Source organism: Balaenoptera acutorostrata, chromosome 4 (assembly GCF_949987535.1).
Source record: "Balaenoptera acutorostrata chromosome 4, mBalAcu1.1, whole genome shotgun sequence".
Lineage (NCBI taxonomy): Eukaryota > Metazoa > Chordata > Mammalia > Artiodactyla > Balaenopteridae > Balaenoptera > Balaenoptera acutorostrata.
Genome location: NC_080067.1, coordinates 150,300,348 through 150,322,263, shown reverse-complemented (window position 1 = coordinate 150,322,263; position 21,916 = coordinate 150,300,348). Strand labels below are relative to the sequence as shown.

General features: G+C 50.2%; 1 protein-coding gene across 1 annotated transcript in view; it reads left to right on the top strand.

Annotated features, from left to right (window-relative positions):
- The window catches only part of TSPEAR (thrombospondin type laminin G domain and EAR repeats), an 83,363-nt gene that overhangs the window by 14,724 nt on the left and 46,723 nt on the right, over positions 1-21,916 (top strand). The gene's annotated exons all lie outside the window — the stretch shown is intronic.

Here is a 21,916-nt window from a genome sequence, read left to right as displayed (position 1 = left end):
CATAACTGATCAATTACCAATCCTGCCACCATTCAAGGGGCAGGTGATACCCCATTTGCACAGATGTTCAATCAGGAAGATCTGGAAGGATCCCAGGATGTGAGCACGTTCTCACCACTGTGAACGGAGAAGCAGGCATTGAGGCTGCTCGGCCTCACTCTGGAATCCATGGTCTTTCCATTGTACCTAACGGTGCTGGGACCTTAAGTGTTCACTGGTGACATATCCCAAAGTCCAGAATCAGTTGGCACAGACAAGAGTGAGGGACAGGCGGATGCAAATATCCATCACATTTGGCCCTGGAGAGCATGGCTTAGGTGTGTGACCCCTGTGAGCTTCCAACTCAGAATTGCCCACCTAGGTCAGGCAGCACTGGGTCGGTCCCAGGAGGACCGAGTGTGGAGGGAGAGGCTGAGCAACCTCTGGATTCTTCTCCCCACCCAAGGGTCTGGTGAGCCGGGCCCTGCAGAGCAGTTTGGAGCGAGCTTGGAGCCAGCGTGAGTCTCCCCAGTGCCCCTCCATGGGCGGGGGGCAGCGGGCTGGAGCGTGGTTTACGGGTTCCTCCCACCTCCCTGCCCTGTGTTCTGTCTACATGTCGGCCGCAGCATGTTATTCTGTGGTGGGTGCTATTTACAGGGCGTGGCCGTCTCTCAGGGCAGTGCTGCTTCCTCCTCTGAGACTGTGTCCCCGAGACCCTCTGCACCTGTGCAGGCCCCCTGTGACTGCTGGTGTGGACAGAGGGAACTCCCCTAGGAAGCCCTGTGATGAGTCAGACACCACGGTAATGAAGTCACCCCAAGGCTGAACCACTGTGGTCTCAGGAGCTAAAGCATAATCAGAACTTGCAAAACTAAGAGACTGGAGCTGACCTGAGACCACACAGCAGGTGAGCTTGAGGCCTCTGGACAAGCCATGACCCATGAGGTCAGCCCTTCACACGCTCCTCCTTGGGCTCTGACCACAAGTCAAAACCATACTTAAAACAAAGAGAATTTGGGGCAGCCCCATGTGACCACATGTCCATGCATGACCTTGTTACTGAGCAATACATTTGAAACAGTCAGTTGTCTTACAAGTCAGTCGCTAGAAGAGTGAAAGCGAGCCTTCTGTACTTACCTGCTTTCTACGTCTCCTGTGCTCCTCATTGCTTCCTGTACAGCCAGAGTCCACCGGAGCCCATTTCTATTCCACCTCAAGGACATCCTTCAGTACTTCTTGTAGTGCAAGTCTGCAGGTGAGGAATCCTCTCGCTTTTGTTTTTCTGAAATTGTTTCACTTCACCCTCAGTTTTGAAGGAATTATTTTTTTGGTGGGGGGCTAGATCTAGAATTTTTTTTTAACATCTTTATTAGAGTATAATTGCTTTACAGTGGTGTGTTAGTTTCTGCTGTATAACAAAGTGAATCAGCTATACATATACATATATCCCCATATCTCCTCCCTCTTGCATCTCCCCCCCACCCTCCCTCTCCCACCCCTCTGGTGGTCACAGAGCACCGAGCGGCTGCTTCCCACTAGCTATCTAGTTTACATTTGGTAGTGTATATCTGTTCATGCCACTCTCTCACTTCATCCCAGCTTACCCTTCCCCTTCCCTGTGTCCTCAAATCCATTCTCTGTGTCTGCATCTTTATTCCTGTCCTTCCCCTAGGTTCTTCAGAACCACTTTTTTTTTTTTAATAGATCTAGAATTCTTGATTGGGAGTTTTGGTCTTTATCATTTTCCTGATGTCATCCCACTATCTTCTGTCTTTCACTGTTTCTGATGAAAAGTCAGCTGTTGTTATCTTTTTTCTTGTATGCAGACTGTTTTCTCTCACTGCTTTGAAGATACTTCTTTTTATTTTTGGTTTTCATCACTAACTATTAAGTGCCCAGATTTGGTTTTCTTTGTATTTATCCTGCTTTGGGTTTTTAAAGATTCTTGGATCTGTAAGTTGTTTCAAATCAACCTCAAATCAAGTTCTGAGATTGAACTTACATATATGTTAGCATGATATTGTCTCACAGGTCTTTTTTTTTGGTGTGTGGGCAGTATTTTAATAAGTCAGAGACTCAATTTTTAAACTCATATTTGTTCACAGTAAAATATATCATACTGTCCTTGAATTTATAGCTTATTCACCATTTCTTAGAATGTTTTCTAAAAAGGGCTTACAATTATGAATCCTTCCTTTGTCTCCTTTTGTTTTGAATTTTATTTAATTTATTTTTTTACACAGCAGGTTCTTATTAGTCATCCATTTTATCCACATCAGTGTATACATGTCAATCCCAATCTCCCAATTCATCACACCACCTCCCCCCACCACTTTCCCCCCTTGGTGTCCATACGTTAGTTCTCTACATCTGTGTCTCTGTTTCTGCCCTGCAAACCGGTTCATCTGTACCATTTTTCTAGGTTGCACATATATGCGTTAATATACAATATTTGTTTTTCTCTTTCTGACTTACTTCACTCTGTATGACAGTCTCTAGATCCATCCACGTCTCTACAAATGACCCAATTTCGTTCCTTTTTATGGCTGAGTAATATTCCATTGTATATATGTACCACATCTTCTTTATCCATTCGTCTGTCGATGGGCATTTAGGTTGCTTCCATTCACAGGTCTTCTCATTTTTCTTAATTCTTCTTTCGCTTTCAGACTGGATAATTTCTATTCATGTATCTTCACATTCACTCACTCTTTCTTCTTCCATCTTCAATCTGCTGTTAGGCCCACCTAGTGGATATTTTATTTCAGCTATTGTGCTTTTCATTTCTAGAATCCCCCCTCCCTTTTTTAAAAGTTTCCATTCCTCTACTGAGATTCCCTATCTATTCACTCATGGAAATAATATTTTCCTTTAATTCTTTGAACATACCTTCCTTTGATTCTTTAAACATATAGCTGCTCTAAGTCATTGTCTGCCAGCCCAATATCTGGACCATCTCAGGTTGCATTACTATTGTGTTTTTCTTTAACTGTGAATTACATTTTCCTAGTGAGTTTTGATTGTATATTAGAAATTATGGTAATACATTCAGAGAGCCTGCATTCTCTTATCTTTTACTGACTATTCACTGATTTTCTAGCAGACAGTCACTTACTAACTGATCACCTTGAACTTGTTTGTGCAGGTTTGGTTTTACACTTTGTTAGGGTGGAACTGTGGAAAGTCCAAAGCACTTCCTAAGCTCTACATTTTGGTGAGACTCAACTTCCAAACTGTCTTCCCTGGAAATCTTGTCATGGGTTGGCTAGGCTTTGTCAGGGCAGGTCTGGAGTGGGTCCTACTAGGGTAAGGAGTAGGGACCCCTGCCCCTTAGGTGCAGACTGTGTGGGGTCTCAGTGGGACACCAGAGGAAGTGCACTCTCAATCTGACAGCAGCTTCTCTGTAGACTCCGGTGGTCTTGCCCTGAGTATAGACAGCCCCTCCCTCTTCCATAGATTTACAGGGAGCTTATGCACAGGTCCCTCCTTTCTGATGCCCCCCCCTCAGATTCTAGGTGATTCCAGTGCCAACTACTGGTCTCTTCCTCTTCAGCAGAGTGGGGCCCTCACATTCCGCCCGAACTCCAGCTCACTGTTCTGCATTTGGGGCGTTGACCCCAGGCCAAGAGCTGGGCAAATGTGCAGGTCATTTCGTGGGTTTCCTTCCTCTCAGGAGTCACAGTCTGTGCTGCTTCTTGCCCACTGCCTGGGAATGGATGCTCATCAATTTTCTTTAGTTGTACACTTGACAGGAGGGCTGGCTTGGTACCAGCCTCTCCATCAGGTTTTCCCAGTATTATTTTGTCTCCATGTTCAACTCTGTCTGCAGCAGAGGCTGTGGCTTGAGGAGGTGTCTGGGTATCTTTCATCTTTGCCTCAGTGCGGAACCAATGGACATAGGCATCTGTCAGGCAGATGGAGCTAAATCCACCCCCATTGCTGATAGAGGACTTGGATAGGAGTGTGGCTTCTGGAACAGAATGAGGCAGACTCTGCTGACAGGCTATCCTGGAACACCATAGACCCCCAGGGGCAAGGGCCTTTGTGCTGAGGTCGCCCTGGCTAGGCAGACCAGCAGGTGCTCGCCACAGGCAGGCAGGTGCCACTCCTCGTCCCAGAGCCGCCCCTTGGATGATCATCCCACTCCTGCAAGGGAGGCTGGGGTGCTGGTGGGTGTCTCTCCTTATGGAAGAGAAGTCAGGAGTGGGGAGCAGTGTTTCCCCTGACAGACAGGTCCTACCCGTGAGTGTTTGCCTGGGCCCGGATGTGTGTGCATCTGTGTGCTGCCTGGACCACGCTGGGCTGTGTGCCCGTCTTTGGGGACCCTGCCTCAGAAAAGTCTCGTCAATCCAGCCCTGTGTCTTTCAACTCAGCAGCCTCTTGCAGGAGTTTGTTTGTTGTTGTTGTTTTTTACAAAAACACCATCTTCTACATTAAATTCTCAGTTAAGCCTCCTCATTGTCAAGGATGGAGGAGGTGCAATAAGAGAGACCTTGAATTCTTTATGAAAACGGTATGGAGGTTTAGCCACATGCATATCCAGATTTTACAGCAAAAGCACCAGGGAGGGCAGTGAGTGGCTTTGGGGCTGTAGGACGGGCAAGAGCCGGGGGAGGCGGGAAGTGGGTGCCGGGCGGGAGTGGCTGTGTCCCCTCACCTTGGCTGGTCAGTGTACCACCCGCCGCCAGACCAGACAGCCCCTCCTCAAGTCCCTCACGACCCCACATTGACACCTGCAGGCCCCGAGGTTGTGCTGGCCACACGGGTGCAGGCGGTGCCCACTGGACGTGTCCAGAGGCGACCCTTCCACAAGCAGCACACGTCTCCTGCCGCTGCCCCCCGGGGCCCCTGCTCCTCACACACTTCCCTGGGGACATGCTGGTCCTGCTTTTCGTGGAGCTGCGTCTCCGTGGCTTTGTCACTTGGTTCTCTTTGAGGCTTTCTCAAGACGAGGAGCCAAGGTCACCAACCACCAGAAGTTCTCCGAGACCCAACCCTTTGTCCTCAGGACCCTGTGGCCGAGGAGTCCCCATCCTTTGTGTGTGTCAGCTGGCCCCCCCACCTCCAGCTCGTCACCCCTGGATACTCGGGGACCCGGCAGATGTGCTCTGCTCTCCTCGCATCCGCAGTGGAGCCGGCCGAGGAGGAGGGCAGCTTCCGTGGCTGTTCGAGGACCAGCGTCACACAGAGAGGGATGTCTGGAGGTTTGTACAGAAGTGGCTCGGGTGAAATTTTAAGGAATGAGGCAGAATCCAGATGGAGCCAGTAAGGCACGCAGGCAGGTTGCCAAGTGACCAAGAGCTTGAAGAGGGGCAATTAGTCATGAAGGTAAGTCAGGGCCAAACAACTAAAATCTACAACAGAAACTATGTCCCGGGAGATGGCCCGGAAGAAGCAAAAACAAGGAAGACAACAGTCGTGTCTGTGTTGTCCAGACGCCCACGGCCCGGGTATAAAGGCCCCCGGGGCGGCCGCCTGCAGACATCACCACTCTCCTCCTGACACCAGCGCAGCCCCACGCCACCGTGTGCCACACCAGCTGCCCCTCGGGCTGCCAGGCTGCCTGCTGCACGTCCAGCCCCTGCCAGGCAACTAGCATGCCTGTGAGCTGCAAGCTAGTTGTATACGTGCCCGTGAGCCGCAAGCCAGTTGTATACGTGCCCGTGAGCTGCAAGCCGGGTGTATACGTGCCCGTGAGCTGCAAGCCTGCCGTGTGCCTGCCCGCGAGCTACAAGCCTGTGCGCGCGGCCTCCTCCTGCCACTCCTCCGTGTGCTGCCAGCCCTCCCGCCCCGCCCTGCTCTGCAGACCCCCCCCCATAGCACCCCTTCTGGCTTCTTATCACGCGCCTCCTCCCAGCGGCTCCCACTGCAGACGGGGTCACACCTGCACCCCTCCCGGCACGAGTCCTCGGTGGGCCTCCAGGTTCTGCACGTGGCAGGCGACAAGCACGCTCAGCCAACCCTCTGAACTCGGGCGAGGAGGTGGCAGGATGATCTGGACCCGTCCGTGAGCTGGCTCATCCCCCCGGGAAGCCCTGGTCCCCAGGGTCCTCCTCTGTCCCCAGCAGGAAACCACGCCCCACATGAGCCACATAAATCATGCTTTCCCCATGCAACAATCTTCCCGGCTGTCTTTCATTTCTGTTTCCTGGCCAGCTAGCCTGCTACCAAGGATTTAAGGCTCATCTCTTCAGTGATACCTGTCCCCAGCGGCTCATGGAAGGTGGGAGGTTTTGGGCGGAGGGAGTGGCCGACGAGGCCCAGGTGCAGGTGGCACGGGCACCGACTTGTCTGTTTCTGTGGCTGGTCTTGCTTCCCGTCAGCTATCGTGTCCCGCCCCAGGGAGTGAGGGCCAGCTTCCCCATCGTGTGGGAAGACGTCCCGTTTCCCGTGTCACGGGCAGTCGAGCCCAGTGGGGCAGCTCTGACTGCTTTGGAGTCAGGTTTGTAGAACTAGGATAGCTCTGGTCCTCAGCGCATGACTCACCTCCATCGCTGGTGCACATATCACCCACTGTGAATGGATGATCAGTTATTGGTTCTTATAATAACCCCCATGAATACCCTGCCTAACATGGAAAGTAGAGCATCAGTAATTTACCCCTAACTTCGCGGGGCAACCACAGTTGGAAATGTGTGCTCATTATCCTGTTACCTTTTAAAAAAATACAGTTGCGTCACATCTCTCTGTATTCTCGAAAGGTGTAATTTCCGATTTGGTGGTTTCGCATGATGTCGGAAGGGCATTACCCCAAATGTAATCTTCTGGAACTTACTTTTTTCACTCCCTGTTCTGTTGCTGTTTCCTCCGCACATCCGTGCAGTATAGTCCATAGGTTTAGACCCCTCGCCACTGTCCTGTCATGGGACTATCTCAGGTTAGACCTGCTCCAGTGGATGGCAGGCGTGCGGGCCCTGAGGGGATTGCGGGGGGACCTGGCTGTGGACTGTCCTTGGCCCTCCTGTTGGCATCCACAGCCTGTCTGTTTGGGGCCAAGCCAAGCTCCGCCCGATGCAAGGTGCTCGCCGTCAGTCTGTCTGGCAGAGAGAATGACAGCACGCAGGAGAGGCGGGCCCTGCAGGACACGCTGGGCAGGGAGCCGGTGTGCCCGGCAGGGCCAGCTTCAACCATAGGGGCAGTTTCAGGAAACGTGCCTTGGGCCCAGGTGGAGCACCGCAGGCAGGTGAAGCTACAAGGAGCTGACGGAGATGCGGGAAAATTGACTTCTCCCCCCTGGGAAGCAACCACAGATTCCATGCCTTTTGTTTCTGGGATTAATTTTGTAACAAATTTTCCTCAGAGCTTTGCTAAGGCAGCAGATGGGTGTGGTTTGAGATACACCAGCACCACGTTGGCCAAGGTCTCTTCTACTTTGTTTCCAGACATAGAGAGAGCCCTGCCTTGTGGGCCTGAGCGTCAGTCACTGCCCATCTGGGGGAGTGGCCTCCAGGTGCCGCGGTCCTTCCCTTCCAGCCCTCAGGGGACCAGATGTCACAATACAGCCAGAGATCCCAGTGCAGTGCGAAGCGCCCCAGCTCTCCAGGGGTGGCCCCTGGATCCTAGGCTTCCTTTGCTCTCTGTCAAGGGTAGCGCCCCTTCCCCTTCCCTGTGGGCAGGGAGGGGACACAGTCCCTCCCAGGACGTTCTCGCTACTGATTGCCCTGATTTCCAACCTTTTAATTTATGCCCTGGAGGCAGATGATAGAGCTGATCTATCGAGGTGATCTGGGACCTATTTCCATGGTTTAAATTTCCCCAAATTTAAATTTCCCCAAATTTTACCTTTGGGTAAAACTGAGCCAGAAACGGAACCAGTCAGCTTGGACATACAGTCTCACGCGCATGCACACACACGTGCAAGTGCTCACACAGGACATATACACTCGCGCATGTTCCTACGTCCCGCGTAAACACGTATACGACACGCACGCACGTGCACACGCACACGCACGCACGCACACGCAGGTAACCCAGGGCGCGCCGGGCCTCTCCCCGCACGCGCCGCCGGGCCTGACAGCTGTCGCGGCCTCTGCAGCCCGTCTCGCCTGCAGAAGCAGAAGCCGGTTCTCTGCTGTCAGGTCAGTCTGGGCTCTACTTTCCGAGCAGTTTGTCGAGCCCACAGCACCGTTGACCTGACAGACCCACCCCCAGGTTTCCTGTCTCAGGTCGGGCACGTGGGGACTGATGCTGAGTCCCAGGCTTCCCAGCAAAGCCCCGGTCACAGCGCCTTCCGTCTGCGCCCTCTTCCGGCTCCAGGCTGTTACTGCAGGGGGTTCATCCATCCCGTCACCACCTGGACCACACATGCGCACACAGGTGCACACGCAGGCACACACACACAGGCACACGTGCTGGACTGGCTCCTCGGGGTCCCTGGTTAAACTGGCCGATGGTAACTCCTGTGAAGCTCGTGGCGCAGGTGGGGACGGGAGGCCAGCAGGAGCTGTAGCTGTGCTGCCAGGTGAGCTGTGCAGCGAGATAAAGATGCCAGCAGAGCCGGAGAAGGGAAATGAGTTTTATTGCCTTTGAAGCATTTTCCCTAGCTCCCCCTGCAGGAACCCCCTGTGTGAACTTGGGGTTTATCTCCCAGTGCATTTCTTCATCCAGGTTCTGAAACAATACATTTCCATTCCTTGGCATGTTTTTAAAGTTTAGATGTTGTCTTAAGCTGTGTATCTTTTTGTAACTTGCTTTTTTCCCTCAGTGTTATGTTGGAGCAATTCACCCCTGCTGATAAGCGTAGCTCTTGGCATCTGTTCAGGGCTGTATAGTAGTCCACTGACCAAACATACTATGGTCTATCTGTTTAGTCTCCAGTCACAGACATTTAGGTTCTTCTTAATTTTTAGTTACTACCCCAAATGCTGCAACTTTCCATTCTTTTAACTTGTTTCTTGTGCACACATGCCAGTGTTTCTTGAGCTTATCTATCCAGAAGTGCCCTGCTTGTGTGTCACCGTGCACGTCTTCACCCACACCAGAGGGTGTAAATCTCTCCACAAAGGGGTTGTTCCCATTTGATGCTGCCAGCAGGTGTGAGATGGGCTATTCCATGTCTTAAACCACAGCCACCATGGTCAGATGTTCCAAGTTTGGATGGTCTGGTAGTTGTGAAATGTCTTGGGAACTTTATTTTCTATTTTATATATATTTTTGTAGGGTGATGCCCATGCAGAAAAGTACACAAAATATAAAGACACAGCTTAATGGCTATTCACAGAGTGAGCATTGCCTGTAACTGCCACCAGGCCCAGGAAGTGGGCATATCCAGCCCCGACACCGTCCGGGGCCTCCTCCAATCACCCCCAGCCCCCAGCCTCCCAGAGTAACCATCATTCCTCTAGAAGGAATGATGCGTTTTGAGTGGTTCTGAGCTCCTATAAGTAGAATCACACTGAATACATTTCCTTTTATCAACAGTCTTTACCTGTTGTAGGTGCTCAGGTGAGTCTAGCCTCACAAAGTGAGGGAGGAAGCTGTCTTCTTTTTGTATTCTCTGGAAGAGTTTGGACCAGTTTGGAGACATTTATTCCTAGACTGTCTGAGTCTGGTATTGTCTTCGTGGGTGGATTCTAACACCTGATTCAATTTCTTTAATGGTTAAAGGTTATTCAGATTTCTGAGAAGTTCACTGTGGTAAGTTTTATATATTTTTAGAGAATTTATTGGGATAAAATTGTTGTAATAGCCAATGATTATTTTTTAAATCTCATATCTGTAGTTCTGCCGTAATTTTCAATCCCAATTTCCTAGGAGTCTTTATCGTGCCTTGTCTTTTATTCTGCTGGCCAATTCCACAAGCCAAAGATTTGTCTTTTCAGAGAACCATCTTTTGGCTTTGTCGGTCTGTGCAGATAATTGTTTTCTATTTCATTAATTTCTGCCCCTGATTTTGCTATGTATATACTGAATGGTTTTAACCACTTTTCCACGATACTTTTCATAGAAAAGCTTCAGAAAACAGCACAGATATTTTCAATATGTCATATAGTGGAACAAAGCCAAAAAGGAAACGTCAGTCCCTTGTTTCAAAGTGATGATAGTCAGTCATAGCTGAGTATCATCTTGTGATAGATACTATTTTGGGGGGTATTTAGCTGAAATTCTTTTTTGATGGATGTAAAAGATTCAAATGTATTTATACCTCAACTGCAATTTTTTAGGCCACTGTGACATTTCCTCATAAATTTGGAAGTTCTTTGAGACAAAATGTACCCAAAATATTAGTTGGACAGAGTCTCATTTCAGTAAGATCATCTAAAGCTAAAGAAAGGTATTTGAAAATTTTCAAATTTTGAATAAATTAACCTTTAATGCCATTCGTCTGCTTGCTCTGTCACGTTCTGAGAAGAGTGTGTCAGTCTTTCCCTGTGAGGATTTGTCTGTCTTCCTTGGACTCCACCAGATTTTGCAATTTTGAGGCTACACTTTGTGGTATATGGATGCTGGGGATTATTATGTTTTTCTGGTGAATTGAACTTTATTATCATTAATTAGAAATCGTCTTCATTCATAATAACATTTTCTACCTTGAAGTGTATTTTGTCTATTAAAATAGTTGTTCTAGATATCTTTGGTTGGGTGTTTTTTTTGGGGGGCTGCGCCGGGCAGCATGCAGGGTCTTAGTTCCCGGACCAGGGATTGAACCGTGCTCCCTGCACTGGGAGCCTGGAGTCTTAACCACTGGACCACCAGGGAAGTCCCACCATTGGGTGTATATTTTCTCCTCTTTTACTTTCAACCTTCCTGCCCTTTCTGTTTTTGGGGTTGGTCACACCTCTACCCTCCTTATCACTGAAAGTGGGTTTCTCCCACTCAGCTGCAGCGTCCGTCCAGGGCTCTTGTTTTACCTCGACTTTTTTCTAACCCCACGAATTAGCTGCGTTGTCATTATTCTACTCAGCTCGTATTTGTTCATCCACATGCCTACCAACCAGTGCCCTCACTGCCCCGCCTCCCGGACCCTCCTGCTGGGATGCTGTCCTTCTTGCCTGAGACCCCTTTCAGTGAGGGTGTGGCTGGTAAACGCCGAAGGATCCTGTGCTGTCCTGGTTCTCGGTGGGTGTTCGTCGGGGATGCAGGTCCAACTTGACACCATCCCATCCCGGCGCTTCGACCGCCCTGCCTGCCGCTGCCGAGAAGCCCCCTCTTCGTTGTTCTTCACGGTCAAGCTGCTCCTTTTGTTACCGACCAGGGTTCTTGGCCTCCTTAATCAATAGAAATTGATCAGAGGCCAGATGAGAAATTCAGGCAAAGCTTAACTGGGACTCGTGCTGCAGCAGGAAGGAGTGACAACAAGTAACGGTGCCCTTGCTCGCTTCCGGAAGTGGGGGGCGAGCTGCTTCTTAAATGGGTTGAGGGTAGGGGCGGGGCAGTGGGGCGGGCCAGGGGCGTGGCTTGGGTCGGCGGCCCACTCCCTTGGTCGTGCTGTGTGCAGGGATCCCGCGCAGGACCTTCAGAAGCGGCAGGTGGGTTTTTGGTCTTTTTGTATCTTGTCCATAATTTGCCCCAGCTGTGTGTGCACGCAGTTATTTTTAGTCCCTTATAGTTTCTTTGTATCTGTTGCTGCAGGAGATGTTTGTCCAGGTGCAAGCACTGCAGCAAAGGGTCCCGGGTCCCAGCCCATGTCTCTCTGGTGCTGTGGACACTCCCTCTCCTCAGCATTCTCTGTTTTCACCGCATGGATTTCTTCTTTCATCATGTGTCGTCATTTCTGGAACACGGTCTCTGTCTCTGCTTCTCTCTGGAGAACCACGTGACGTGTACCAGCCCTTCTCTATTTTCCAAGTCTGCTAGTTGCTTGCCATTTTTTAGAAGGTGTCTTAGTTTCCGTGTAATTTCTTCAGGTCAGCATCCTGGTTCGTGCGCACCGTAGGCCCTGGTCTCTCCAACCTGCCGTCCCACCTGGGCCGTGGGTTTTATTGCAGTGATTTTGTATGCTTTGGCTTTAGAAGTTGTATTTGGTTCTCTCAAATATCTGTTTTTAAATAGTATCTTGTTCCTTTCTCACGTTTCTCATCCTACCTTTTAGTTCTATTGTTGTTTAAGCACACGTACTGACAAGTCTGTGATCAAGAACCCACAGCATGAAGTTCTGGGGAAGTCTGTTGTGTCCGTCGCCCCTGGCGTGGGGACGCGTGTCCACATGTGCGCTGTTTTGAGGGTCGTGGGCTCACGCTCAGGTTCTCAGTGGTGTTAACGCGGCCCGGCAGGCTGGGAGTGCCTCAGGGAAGCATGTGCCGGGACCGGGTGCAGCTCACTGTAAACCGCATCTCACTGAGCGCTCCGGAGTCGGGCACTGGTCAAGACCCGCTTTACAGATGGGGACACTGAGGTGACAGGTGGGCATGAGGTTGCCCCAGCGACAGAGTCTGTAGACGACACAGCTCCCCTGACAGTGCAGCACCTGCCAGGCGCATGGGGACGGAGCACTGACCCCCCAGGCTGTAGATGCCACGGGCGGGAGGGGACGGCGGCAGGTTGCTGGGGCCCAGCAGGTGTGTGGGGCGTCGCTGCACATTCACCTGACCTGCCTGGTCAGCCGAGGGGCACCTTGTCCCCCACGGCTGGGGCTGGGGCTCTGCGGCGGTGGCTTGTGGCTGTCCGCCATGGGCCCCCTCGGGTGCTTGGGAAATAGTGAATGTGGAGTCAGATGCGAGGGGAGAGCCTGCCATCCGGCTCCTCTCCATCCTCAAGTATCCACGGCCAGGAGCGCCCAAAGCCAGGAGTATCCACAGCCAGGAGCGCCCACGGCCAGGAGTATCCACGGCCAGGAGCGCCCACGGCCAGGAGTATCCACGGCCAGGAGCGCCCACGGCCAGGAGTATCCACGGCCAGGAGCGCCCACGGCCAGGAGTATCCACGGCCAGGAGCGCCCACGGCCAGGAGTATCCATGGCCAGGTGTGCCCACGGCCAGGAGTATCCACGGCCAGGAGTCTCCATGACCAGGAGTATCCACGACCAGGAGCGCCCATGACCAGGAGTGCCCATGGCCAGGAGCATCCACAGCCAGGAGTATCCACGACCAGGAGCGCCCATGACCAGGAGTGCCCATGGCCAGGAGCATCCACAGCCAGGAGCATCCATGGCCAGGAGTATCCACGGCCAGGAGTATCCACGGCCAGGAGTGCCCATGGCCAGGAGCGCTCACGGCCAGGAGTATCCACGGCCAGGAGCGCCCACGGCCAGGAGTATCCACAGCCAGGAGTATCCACGGCCAGGAGTATCCACGGCCAGGAGCGCCCACGGCCAGGAGTATCCACGGCCAGGAGTATCCACGACCAGGAGCATCCACGGCCAGGAGCATCCACGGCCAGGAGTATCCACGACCAGGAGTGCCCACGGCCCGGAGTATCCACGGCCAGGAGTATCCACAGCCAGGAGCGCCCACGGCCAGGAGTATCCACAGCCAGGAGTATCCACGGCCAGGAGTATCCACGGCCAGGAGTATCCACGACCAGGAGCGCCCACGGCCAGGAGTATCCACGGCCAGGAGTATCCACAGCCAGGAGCGCCCACGGCCAGGAGTATCCACAGCCAGGAGTATCCACGGCCAGGAGTATCCACGGCCAGGAGCGCCCACGGCCAGGAGTATCCATGACCAGGAGTACCCACGGCCAGGAGTATCCACGGCCAGGAGTATCCACGGCCAGGAGCGCCCACGACCAGGAGCATCCACGACCAGGAGCATCCACGGCCAGGAGTGCCCACGGCCAGGCGTCGGGACACTGACGGAGGCGCCCCTCGGTGCTCAGAAGATAGGTGCCACTTCTCCCTGCCGAGGGCCGGTCAGTGGCAAGAATCGAGCAGCTCGGGGAGCCGAGGGGTGCAGCCTGGCTGGGCTGCCAGTGCGCCCCCTGCTGTCCTGGTGCCGGTGCCCCCGGGTGCGGGCTCTTTCACAGGTGTGGCCGAACGTCCCACGCTTCATGATCAAGGGCAGCGTGGCGCTCGGCTGGCCTCACAGGCTATGCAGCAGGACCCGCGAGGGCAGGGACGCGATGGCAGCCTGCAGGGAGGATGGAGGTTGGCCCTGAGCTCGGGCCACACTCGGGGTGTCCTCATGAGGATGGGCCAACCCCCAACCCTGCCTCCCAGATGACAAGTCTCCCCTCTGGACCCTGGGACGTGTGCTCGTGACGATTTCCAAGGAGAGGAGGCTAGATGGATCCATTTATTAACCAGCCGGTGGGAGTTGGTTCCTGGTTCAGTCACCCCGTAGGAGCTGGGCAAGGTCCTTGGTGATTAGCTGGAGACCAGCGTGGGACCCGGAGAGCTTGCCCCCACGAAGGGCAGAGCTGGAGGGTCAAGACCTTCGTGGCACAGCTCGGCTATCCGTGAGCAGAGACCCACGGCTTTGGTGGCCACGGCTTCAGCAGCAGGCGGGGATGCAGAGGAGAGCAGGCATACAGCTGCAGGCGGGGCAGGAGGAGGCCTCGCACGCGATGGGCTGGCAGGTCAAGGCCGCGCAGCAGGCCGGGCTGCGGGAGGAGGCTGGGCCGCAGCCCGCAGGGCAGCACGCGGACTGAGGGTCTCAGGCCTGCTGGCAGGAGGTGGCCGTGCAGCCTACGGGACAGCACAGCCGAGACACGTGGGGGGTCGGGGTGGCCGCAGTCACTCCCACCGACCAGGGGAGGGCAGCAGACGGGGGCGCGGCCCAGGGGACCACAGCAGACCGGCTGGCAGCCCTCAGAGGAGCTGGCGTGGCACATGGTGGCCGGGGGGCCGGGCTGGTCTGGGGGGTCCCTCCCCGGCAGCCTTTGTTACCCGGGCCGTGTGTCCCGGCAGCACGGCCACTGTTTGTGCTGTTGATGCTGTTTTCACTTTCCTGTCCCCATTTTGGGTGTCCAGCCCAGCAAGGAAGCCCCACACGGAGTGTAGCCTCGGGGGTGGGAGGGCTGTCACCAACAGTGGGCTGGGCTTGTGCTGGGCCGGGCACTGGGCTCTACTGGTGCCTGGGGGTGACAAACTGCCCGGAGGACTCAGCGTCCTGGTGCACCCGTCCCCCCGGTGTCCCTGGGGGCTGACACTCGTACGCCGCAGGGTGTCTGCGCCTGCCCTGCGGGGGGTGGGGCACCGCTGCTCAGCCCCCCGCCCAGCTCCCCACTGGGGCCTCTTCCTGTGGAGACGTTTGGGCGTCCTGCCTGCTGGTGTGGGGTCCTGGTCTCGGGAAGGAGGGAGGACACTGGGGTGATGCGCCCAGACTCCCGCCCACAAGGCCCTGCAGCCCCCGGCGAGGGCAGACCAGCCGGTCACCACTGAGAGCGAGGGAATTCAGCCCCGGGTGTCCCTGCCAGCCCCGTGCCAGGCCCCGCATGGCCTTTTCCACCCACAATCTCCATAAAACTTCCCTCTGAATCTCCAAGGAAGCAATCCTTACCCCTGTTGATACAGGCAAGGCACCTGAGACTCACCTGGCACCTGGTCCCAGGCCAGACAGCAGCTGGCAAGGGCGTCTGGTGGGTGACACTGGCACAGGTGGATTCCAAAGGATCCCCACGTCCAAGACAGTGGACTCTTGGGAGCGAGGGGCAGAGAGGGGGTGGTGGGGTCCCCGAGGTGTGTGAGGAGGCCTGGCCCCGGGGCCCGGCAATGCTGTGTCGGGCCTTTGCAGAATCGTGGATGGATGCTTGTCTTTATTTTTATTTTATTTTATTATTATCACTTTGGGGGGCCGCACCATGCGGCATGCAGGATCTTAGTTCCCTGACCAGGGATCGAACCCATGCCCCCTGCAGTGGAAGCGGGGAGTCTTAGCCACTGGACCGCCAGGGAAGACCCCCAGATGCTCATCTTTAAAAACCGAGCGATTGGGGCTTCCCTGGTGGCGCAGTGGTTGAGAATCTGCCTGCCAATGCAGGGGGCATGGGTTCGAGCCCTGGTCTGGGAAGATCCCACATGCCGCGGAGCAACTGAGCCCGTGAGCCACAACTACTGAGCCTGCGCATCTGGAGCCTGTGCTCCGCACGCAACAAGAGAGGCCACGATAGTGAGAGGCCTGCGCACCGCGATGAAGAGTGGCCCCTGCTTGCCGCAACTAGAGAAAGCCCTCGCACGGAAACGAAGACCCAACACAGCCATAAATAAATAAATAAATAAACAAATACGTTAAAAACCGAGCGATGGGTGGAGTGGACACCCCGTGTGATGCAGAGATGCCCCGGCTACTCCCTGATGCCTGGACCTCAGTCCCCTCTGTTCACGGGCAGGCCTGCACTGATTCCAGCCGGGAACATTCCAGAAGAGAAGTTACCAATGACCTCTGTGCTCGCCTGGCACAGAGGCGAGGCTCCGAGTGAGGCCGAGTAGCAGAGCCAAAGGGGGACGTGCCGCAGTTTGATCTCGCCGGTTGCCCTGGGGGCTGGAAAGGTGATGGGGCACAAGGCTCGGGCGTGGGCGGGCCTCTCTGGGGCGGCTGCCCGCGCGTCTGCTCTCCCGGCTACAGTGTTGCCGTCTGCGCCGCAGGCTTCCTCTGCGTGGAAGCGGGCACTGCTTCTCTGCAAGGGCCCCACGGGGAGGGTGCCCGCTGGGGAGCCGGTGCCCACCCTGCTCCCAGTGCCCCCCCACCTGTGGAGGACGGAGCCTCGTTTGGAGACCCCCAGGTGCAAAGCACAGGCGTCGGGTGCTGTAGTGGTGAGGCCAGAGCGAGGCGCTGCTGATGCGGAAACCCAGCCTCTGTGCACCAGGACCAGATCAAATCTCGGAGGCAGTTTTGGGATTGTGTTGCAACTGTACACCAATCTGGGAAAAGTTGACATACCTGGCAATCCACGAACATGATATATGATTTAGGTCTTCTTTGATTTCTCTCACTAATGTTTTATATTTCTCAACATACAAATTTTACACATTTTCCCCAAGATTCATCCTTAAGCATTCAGTATTTTTTATGCTACTGTAAATGGTACTATTTTAAAATTTCCAATTATTCATTGCTAATATATAGAAATAAAATTGATATCTGTATATTGACCTTTATTCTTTGACCTTGCTAAACCCACTTATTAGTTCTAGTAGCTTTATTAAAGAATTTTTTTGATTTTCTAGATAGACAATAATGTAATATGTTAATAGAGATGGTATTATTTTTTCCTTTCTGGTCTGTATGCACTTTACCTATTTTTATTCCCTTAATGCACTATTTAGGAACTCCAGTGTGATAATTAATGGAAGAAGTAGAACTGGACACCCTTGCTTTTTTCCTGATTTTAAGAAGAAAGCACGAAGTCTCTCATCATTAAGTTTGATATTAGCTATAGTTTTTTTGTAGATGGCCTTTAAAGGAAGTTCCTTTTTTAATTTATTTTTTTATTGATTTACAATATTTCAGGTGTACAGCAAAGTGACTCAGTTATACACACACACACACACACACACACATACTTTTTCAGATTCTTTTCCATTCTAGGTTTTTACAGGATATTGTAATACAGTTCTATACAGTAGGTCCCTGTTGTTAATCTATTTTATTTTTTAAAATTTTTATTTATTTATTCATTATTATTATTATTATTTTTTTGGCTGTGTTGGGTCTTCGTTTCTGTGCGAGGGCTTTCTCTAGTTGTGGCGAGCAGGGGCCACTCTTCATCGCGGTGCGCGGGCCTCTCACTGTCGCGGCCTCTCTTGTTGTGGAGCACGGGCTCCAGACGCGCAGGCTCAGTAGTTGTGGCTCACGGGCCCAGTTGCTCCGTGGCATGTGGGATCTTCCCAGGCCAGGGCTCGAACCCGTGTCCCCTGCATTGGCAGGCAGACTCTCAACCACTGCGCCACCAGGGAAGCCCCTATCTATTTTATATATAGTATTTTGTATCTGTTAATACCAAATTCCTAATTTATCCCTCTTTCCTTTCCCCTTTGATAACCATTAGTTTGTTTTCTGTCTGTGAGTCTGTTTCTGTTTCATAACAAGTTCATTCATATCATTTTTTTTAGATTCCACATGCAAGTGATATCATTTGATGTGTGTCTTTCTCTTTCTGACTTACTTCACTTAGTCTGATACTCTCTAGGTCCATTCACGTTGCTGCAAATGACATTATTTAAAAGAAGTTTCTTTTAATTCCTGGTCTGCTGAGAGTTTTTATCCTGAATAGATGTTGGAGTTTTTCAAATGCTTTCCTGAATCTATTGGGATGATACGTCTGTTGATATGGTGAGTTACATAAATTGGTTTTTGAACACTGAACCAGCCTGTCTTCTTGGGATGAAGGAATCACACCATCATGCCCTTTTATCTCGCTTATATATTTCCTGATTTGATTTGCTAATATCTTGTTGAGGATTGTTGCATCTTTGTTCATGAGAGGTATTGTTCCATCATTTTCTTGTAATGGTTTGTCTAATTTTGACATCAAGATTATGCCGGCCTTATAAAATCAGTTGGAAAGAGTACTTTCCTTCTATCTTCTGGAATAGTTCACGGACAGTTGGCAGTATTCCTTCCTTAAATGTTTGGTAGACTTTGCCAGTGAAGCCATTTGGTCTTGGTGTTTTCTATGTTGTAAGATTTTTAACCGCAAATTAAATTTCTTTGATAGATATGGGACTATTTAGCTTATCTATCTCTTGTTGAATGAGCTTTTATGATTAAGTCTTTTAAGGAATTTGACCACTGCACCTAAGTTTTCAAATTTATTGGTATTAAGTTGTTGATCTCATTCCCTTATAATCTTTTTAATGACTATAAGATCTGTAATAATGTAAGATATAATCTTTTTGATGACTGTAAGATCTGCAATAATCCTGTTATTCCTAATATTGTATTTTATCTTTTCTTTCTTTTTTATTTTCCTGATTAAGCTAGAGGTTTAGCAATTTTTTTTTAATTTTTTAAATTTATTATTTATTTATTATGTTTATTTTTGGCTGTGTCGGGTCTTCGTTTCTGTGTGAGGGCTTTCTCTAGTTGTGGCGAGCGGGGGCCACTCTTCATCGCGGTGCGCGGGCCTCTCACCATCGTGGCCTCTCCTGCTGCGGAGCAGAGGCTCCAGACGCTCAGGCTCAGCAGCTGTGGCTCATGGGCCCAGTTGCTCCGCGGCACGTGGGATCCTCCCAGACCAGGGCCCGAACCCGTGTCCCCTGCATTGGCAGGCAGATTCTCAACCACTGCGCCACCAGGGAAGCCCGAGGTTTAGCAATTTTTTTTTTTTTTTTTTAAACTTATCATTATTATTTTATTTATTTATTTATTTATTTTTTGGCTGTGCTGGGTCTTCGGTTCGTGCGAGGGCTTTCTCTAGTTGCGGCAAGTGGGGGCCACTCTTCATCGCGGTGCGGGGACCGCTCTTCATCGCGGTGCGCGGGCCTTTCACTATCGCGGCCCCTCCCGTTGCGGGGCACAGGCTCCAGACGCGCAGGCTCAGCAGCTGTGGCTCACGGGCCCAGCTGCTCCGTGGCATGTGGGATCTTCCCAGACCAGGGCTCGAACCCGTGTCTCCTGCATTAGCAGGCAGATTCTCAACCACTGCGCCACCAGGGAAGCCCAGGTTTAGCAATTTTATTGCTCTTCTCAAAGGAGCAGTTTTTCGTTACTTGGTGTCTTTTTCTATTGTTTTTCTATTTTCTATTTCATTGTTTTTTCTGGTATTTTAAATTATTTCCTTGCTTTTGTTAAATTTTTTTTTTAATTTTATTTATTTATTTTTGGCTGCATTGGGTCTTCGTTGCTGTGCGTGGGCTTTCTCCAGTTGTGACGAGCCGGGGCTAGTCTTCGTTGAGGTGTGCGGGCTTCTCATTGCGGTGGCTTCTCTTGTTGCGGGGCAGGGGCTCTAGGCACTCGGGCTTCAGTAGTTGTGGCTCGTGGGCTCTAGAGCGCAGGCTCAGTAGTTGTGGCGCACGGGCTTAGTTGCTCCGCGGCATGTGGGATCTTCCCGGACCAGGGTTTGAACCCGTGTCCCCTGCATTGGCAGGCAGATTCTTAATCACTGCGCCACCAGGGAAGCCCGCTTTTGTTAATTTTGAGTTTAATTTGCTTTTCTTTTCTAGTTTAAGGTGAAAACTTAGATGATTGATTGCAGAATTTTCTTCTTTGTGAATATAAACATTTATCCCACCTCTTTTGACATATTGTCTTCTCATTTGTATTCAATTAAAAATATTTTCTAATTCTCTTGTGACTTCTCCTTTGAACCATGGATTATTTAGAAGTGGGTTGGTTAATTTTTAAATATGTGTGTGTATGTATGTGTGTGTGGGTTTCCCTCTGTCCTTTTGTTATTAATGTCTAATTTAGTTTCATTGTGGTCAGGGAATATATGTATTTTTCAGTTTCTTTAAATTTGTTCAAGTTTATTTTATGGTGCAGAATATGTTATTTTTTGGTGTATATTTTATGTGCACTTGAAAAGAATGTATTCTGTTATTGTCGGTTGGAGTGTTCTGTAAATATCAATTCACTCAAGTTGGTTGATAGTACTGTCAGGCTTTTACATCCTTACGAATTTTCTGTCTACTTGTTTTATTGATTACTAAGAAGCTGAAGTCAAGTAATAATTGTGGATTTGTCTGTTTCTCCCTTTGGTTCTATATCATTTTTTTGTCTCATGTGTTTTGAAACTTGTTAATTGCTTACACATTTAGGATTGTTAAGTTTTCTTGGTGAATCAACCCCTTTTTTTATTATGTAATATCTCTCTTTATCCCTGGTAATATGTCTTGCTCTGAAATATACTTTTTTTGATATTAATATAGCCATTCCAACTTTGATTAGTGTTTGTGTGGTATATTTTTCCATCTGTTTACTTTTAACCTATCTATGTTTTTACACATAAAGTGGGATTTCTGATAGATAGCTTATAGTTGGGTCTTGCTTTTTTATCCAATTTGAAAATCTCTGTCTTGATTTTGATGTTTAGACATTTTACATTTAATGTAATTGTTGATATATTTAAATATATTTTGATATATGTAAAATAACATCTTGCTAGTTATGTTCTATTTGTCCCATCTGTTCTTTTTCTTCTTTTCCTTCTTTTTATGTTTAATATTTTTAATTATTCCATTTCATCTCTACTTTTAGCTCATTACCTATACATCTTTTGGAAGCTGATTGACCTAGAGTTTATACTATACACCTTTAATATAACACAATCTACCTCCAGATAATATTATGCCACCTCATCTATACTGTCAGGACTCCACAGCAGGGCACGTCCATGTCCCTTTCATATGCTTTGTGTTATTGTCATATTTTACTTTCATGTAGGTTAAGACACTCAATTATCTTGTAATGCCTCTTATATTTATCTTCTCTTTTAAAATCGTCTCTAGAGCCGTTCTTTTCCTTGTGTAGATCCAGGTTTCTCGATGCTATCACACTCCTTGGCTTGAAGACATTTTCTTAATATTTCTTGTAGTGTATGTCTTCTGTTAATCTCTCTCATTTTTTGTTTATCTGAGAGAGTGTTTATTTCACTTTCATTTTTGAAAGCTACTTTCAGCTTCACAGGGCTGACAGATTTTTCTTTTAGTATTTTATAGATGTCATTCCATTGTCTTTTGGATTGCATAATTTCTAATTAGAACTCTGAGGTAATTCTTATTTTTGCTTTTCTGTGCATGGCATGTCTTTTTCATATGGGTGCTTTCAAGATTTCCTCTTTATGTTTGGTTTTTGACAGCCACCATTTTAATATGATGTGTTCAGGTCATTTTTTTTTTGGTAGGGGGAAAATATTTATCTCACTTGAGGTGCTCTGGTATTTTTAGATTTATGGTCTTATGATGTCTTTCATCATTTTCAGAAAATTTCTCTGCTATCATTTCTTCAAATATTTCTTCTATGAAGGGGTAATTTCTATGCCTTTTTTCTCTCTCTTCTCTTTCTGGGACTCTAATTACATGCATCAGTGATAATTTGATATTGTCCTAGAGTCTTTGATGTTCTGTTCTTGTCCCCACCCCCCCACCATCTTTCTCTTTGTGTTTGAATACAGTAATTTC